This window comes from Triticum aestivum, chromosome 1B, assembly GCF_018294505.1.
Source record: "Triticum aestivum cultivar Chinese Spring chromosome 1B, IWGSC CS RefSeq v2.1, whole genome shotgun sequence".
NCBI lineage: Eukaryota > Viridiplantae > Streptophyta > Magnoliopsida > Poales > Poaceae > Triticum > Triticum aestivum.
The window spans coordinates 547443157-547448959 of record NC_057795.1 but is presented as its reverse complement, the minus strand read 5'-3'; positions in this window follow the sequence as shown (position 1 = coordinate 547448959).

Genomic DNA, 5803 nt, shown 5'->3' with positions numbered 1-5803 from the left:
AGCTTCTCCAAGGTCCTTCATTGAAAAACACTTATTCAAGTAGGCCTTAATGTTGTCCAAGAATTCTATATCATTTCCCGTCAAAAGTATGTCATCTACATATAATATGAGAAATGCTACAGAGCTCCCACTCACTTTCTTGTAAACGCAGGCTTCTCCATAAGTCTGCGTAAACCCAAACGCTTTGATCATCTCATCAAAGCGAATGTTCCAACTCCGAGATGCTTGCACCAGCCCATAAATGGATCGCTGGAGCTTGCATACTTTGTTAGCATTCTTAGGATCGACAAAACCCTCCGACTGCATCATATACAGTTCTTCCTTAAGATGCCCATTAAGGAATGCCGTTTTGACATCCATCTGCCATATCTCATAATCATAGTATGCGGCAATTGCTAACATGATTCGGACGGACTTAAGCTTCGCTATGGGAGAGAAAGTCTCATCGTAGTCAATCCCTTGAACTTGCCGATAACCCTTAGCGACAAGTCGAGCTTTATAGATGGTGATATTACCATCCGTCCGTCTTCTTCTTAAAGATCCATTTGTTTTCTATCGCTCGCCGATCATCGGGCAAGTCAGTCAAAGTCCATACTTTATTTTCATGGCTTCTAGCCATTTGTTGGAATCTAGGCCCGCCATTGCTTCTTCATAGTTCGAAGGTTCACCGTTGTCTAACAACATGATTTCCAGGACAGGGTTGCCATACCACTCTGGTGCGGAACATGTCCTTGTGGACCTACGAAGTTCAGTAGCAACTTGATCCGAAGTACCTTGATCATCATCATTGTTTTCCTCTTCAGTTGGTGTAGGCATCACAGGAGCATTTTCCTGAGCTGCACTACTATCCCGTTCAAGAGGTAGTACTTCATCGAGTTCTACTTTCCTCCCACTTACTTCTTTCGAGAGAAACTCTTTTTCCAGAAAGGATCCGTTCTTGGCAACAGAGATCTTGCCCTCGGATCTTAAGTAGAAGGTATACCCAATGGTTTCTTTAGGGTATCCTATGAAGACGCATTTTTCCGACTTGGGTTCAAGCTTTTCAGGTTGAAGTTTCTTGACATAAGCATCGCATCCCCAAACTTTTAGAAACGACAGCTTAGGTTTCTTCCCAAACCATAATTCATATGGTGTCGTCTCAACGGATTTAGACGGTGCCCTATTTAAAGTGAATGTAGCTGTCTCTAGAGCGTATCCCCAAAATGATAGCGGTAAATCGGTAAGAGACATCATAGATCGCACCATATCTAATAGAGTGCGATTACGACGTTCGGACACACCGTTACGCTGAGGTGTTCCAGGCGGCATGACTTATGAAACGATTCCACGTTTTCTTAAGTGTGTACCAAATTCGTGACTTAAATATTCTCCTCCACGATCCGATCGTAAGAACTTTATCTTTCGGTCACGTTGATTCTCTACTTCATTCTGAAATTCCTTGAACTTTTCAAAGGTCTCAGACTTGTGTTTCATCAAGTAGACATATCCATATCTACTCAAGTCATCAGTGAGAGTGAGAACATAACGATATCCTCCGCGAGCCTCAACGCTCATTGGACCGCACACATCGGTATGTATGATTTCCAACAAGTTGGTTGCTCGCTCCATTGTTCCGGAGAATGGGGTCTTGGTCATTTTGCCCATGAGGCATGGTTCGCATGTGTCAAATGATTCATAATTGAGAGACTCTAAAAGTCCATCAGCATGGAGCTTCTTCATGCGCTTGATACCAATGTGACCAAGGCGGCAGTGCCACAAGTATGTGGGACTATCGTCATCAACTTTACATCTTTTGGTATTCACGCTATGAATATGTGTAACATTACGTTCGAGATTCATTAAGAATAAACCATTGACCATTGGGGCATGACCATAAAAAATATCTCTCATATAAATAGAACAACCATTATTCTCGGATTTAAATGAGTAGCCATCTCGTATTAAACGAGATCCTGATACAATGTTCATGCTCAAACTTGGCACTAAATAACAATTATTGAGGTTTAAAACTAATCCCGTAGGTAAATGTAGAGGTAGCGTGCCGACGGCGATCACATCGACCTTGGAACCATTCCCGACGCGCATCGTCACCTCGTCCTTCGCCAGTCTCCGCTTATTCCGCAGCTCCTGCTGTGAGTTACATATGTGAGCAACGGCACCGGTATCGAATACCCAGGAGTTAGTACGAGTACCGGTAAGGTACACATCAATTACATGTATATCAAATATACCTTTAGTGTTGCCGGCCTTCTTATCCGCTAAGTATTTGGGGCAGTTCCGCTTCCAGTGACCCTTCCCCTTGCAATAAAAGCACTCAGTTTCAGGCTTGGGTCCATTCTTTGACTTCTTCCCGGCAACTGGCTTACCGGGCGCGGCAACATCTTTGCCGTCCTTCTTGAAGTTCTTCTTACCCTTGCCCTTCTTGAACTTAGTGGTCTTATTGATCATCACCACTTGATGTTCTTTCTTGATTTCAACCTCTGCTGACTTCAGAATTGAAAATACTTCAGGAATGGTCTTTACCATCCCCTGCATATTGTAGTTCATCACAAAGCTCTTGTAGCTTGGTGGGAGCGACTGAAGGATTCTGTCAATGACCGCCTCATCCGGGAGGTTAATGTCCAGCTGGGACAGGCGGTTGTGCAACCCAGACATTTTGAGTATATGCTCACTGACAGAACTATTTTCCTCCATCTTACAACTATAGAACTTGTCGGAGACTTCATATCTCTCGACCTGGGCATGAGCTTGGAAAACTAGTTTCAGCTCCTCGAACATCTCATATGCTCCGTGTTGCTCAAAATGCTTTTGGAGCCCCAGTTCTAAGCTGTAAAGCATGCCGCACTGAACGAGGGAGTAATCATCAGCGCGAGTCTGCCAAGCATTCATAATGTCTTGGTTCTCTGGGACGGGTGCATCACCTAGCGGTCCTTCTAGGACATATTGTTTCCTGGCAGCTATGAGGATGATCCTCAGGTTCCGGACCCAGTCCGTATAGTTGCTGCCATCATCTTTCAGCTTGGTTTTCTCTAGGAATGCGTTGAAGTTCATGTTGACATGAGCGTTGGCCATTTGATCTACAAGACATATTTTGCAAAAGTTTTAGACTAAGTTCATGATAATTAATTTCATCTAATCTATTTAATGAACTCCCACTTAGATTAGACATCCCTCTAGTCATCTAAGTGTTACACGATCTGAGTCGACTAGGCCGTGTCCGATCATCACGTGAGACGGACTAGTCATCATCGGTGAACATCTCCATGTTGATCGTATCTTCTATACGACTCATGTTCGACCTTTCGGTCTCTTGTGTTCCGAGGCCATGTCTGTACATGCTAGGCTCGTCAAGTTAACCCTAAGTGTTCTGCATGTGTAAATCTGTCTTACACCCGTTGTATGTGAACGTAAGGATCTATCACACCCGGTCATCACGTGGTGCTTCGAAACGACGAACTTTAGCAACGGTGCACAGTTAGGGGGAACACTTTCTTGAAATTATTATAAGGGATCATCTTATTTACTACCGTCGTTCTAAGTAAACAAGATGCATAAAACATAATAAACATCACGTGCAATTATATAGTAGTGGCATGATATGGCCAATATCATACAACTCCTTCGATCTCCATCTTCGGGGATCCATGATCATCTTTGTCACCGGCATGACACCATGATCTCCATCATCATGATCTCCATCATTGTGCCTTCATGAAGTTGTCACGCCAACGACTACTTCTACTTCTATGGCTAACGCGTTTAGCAATAAAGTAAAGTAATTTACATGGCGTTCTTCAATGACACGCAGGTCATACAAAAAATAAAGACAACTCCTATGGCTCCTGCCAGTTGTCATACTCATCGACATGCAAGTCGTGATTCCTATTACAAGAACATGATCTCATACATCACAATATATCATTCATCATTCATCACAACTTCTGGCCATATCACATCACATGACAATTGCTGCAAAAACAAGTTAGACGTCCTCTAATTGTTGTTGCATCCTTTACGTGGCTGCAATTGGGTTCTAGCAAGAACGTTTTCTTACCTACGAATAACCACAACGTGATCTTGTCAACTTCTATTTACCCTTCATAAGGACCCTTTTCATCGAATCCGCTCCAACTAAAGTGGGAGAGACAGACACCCGCCAGCCACCTTATGCAACTAGTGCATGTCAGTCGGTGGAACCGGTCTCACGTAAGCGTACGTGTAAGGTTGGTCCGGGCCGCTTCATCCCACAATACCGCTGAAGCAAGATAAGACTAGTAGCGGCAAGCAAGTTGATAAGATCTACGCCCACAACAAAATTGTGTTCTACTCGTGCAATAGAGAACTACACATAGACCTAGCTCATGATACCACTGCTGGGGAACGTTGCAGAAAATTAGAAATTTTCTACGGTTTCACCAAGATCCATCTATGAGTTCATCTAAGCAACGAGTCATGGGAGAGAGATTGCATCTACATACCACTTTGTAGATCGCGTGGAAGCGTTCAAAAGAACGGGGTTGAAGTAGTCGTTCTCGTCGTGATCCTATCACCGGAGATCCTAGCGCCGCACGGACGGCACCTCCGCGTTCAACACACGTACGGTCAGCGTAATGTCTCCTTCGTCTTGATCCAGCAAGGGGGAAGGAGAGATTGATGATGATGGCTCCAGCAGCAGCACAACGGCGTGGTGGTGATGGAACAGTAGCACTCCAGCAGGGCTTCGCCAAGCACGTGACGGAGGAGGAAGAGGTGTAGCAGGGGGAGGGGCGCCAGGACTTCAGGGTGCGGCTGCCCGCCTCCCCCCTCTCTTTATATAGGCCCCCAAGGGGGCGCCGGCCCTGGGAGATCCAATCTCCGAAGGGAGGGGCGGCGAAGGGGGGTGGAGTACCCCCCCAAGGCAAGTGGGGCGCCCCCCCACCCCACCCTAGGGTTTCAACCCTAGGCGCAGGGGGTGGGCTTAGGGGGGCGCACCAGCCCACTAAGGGATGGTTCCCCTCCCCACTTTGGCCCTTGGGGCCCTCCGGGATGGGTGGCCCCACCCGGTGGACCCCCGGGACCCTTCCGGTGGTCCCGGTACAATACCGGGTGACCCCGAAACTTTCCCGATGGCCGAAATACCACTTCCTATATAGTTTTCTTTACCTCCGGACCATTCCGGAACTCCTCGTGACGTCCGGGATCTCATCCGGGACTCCGAACAACATTCGGTATGCTGCATACTCATATTCATACAACCCTAGCGTCACCGAACCTTAAGTGTGTAGACCCTACGGGTTCGGGAGACACGTAGACATGACCGAGACGGCTCTTGGGCAATAACCAACAGCGGGATCTGGATACCCATGTTGGTTCCCACATGCTCCTCGATGATCTCATCGGATGAACCACGATGTCGAGGATTCGAACAACCCCGTATACAATTCCCTTTGTCAATCGGTACGTTACTTGCCCGAGACTCGATCGTCGGTATCCCAATACCTCGTTCAGTCCCGTTACCGGAAAGTCACTTTACTCGTACCGTAATGCATGATCCCGTGACCAAACACTTGGTCACTTTGAGCTCATTATGATGATGCATTACTGAGTGGGCCCAGAGATACCTCTCCGTCATACGGAGTGACAAATCCCAGTCTCGATCCGTGTCAACCCAACAGACACTTTCGGAGATACCTGTAGTGCACCTTTATAGTCACCCAGTTACGTTGTGACGTTTGGTACACCCAAAGCACTCTTACGATATCCGGGAGTTACACGATCTCATGGTCTAAGGAAGAGATACTTGACATTGAAAAAGCTCTAGCAA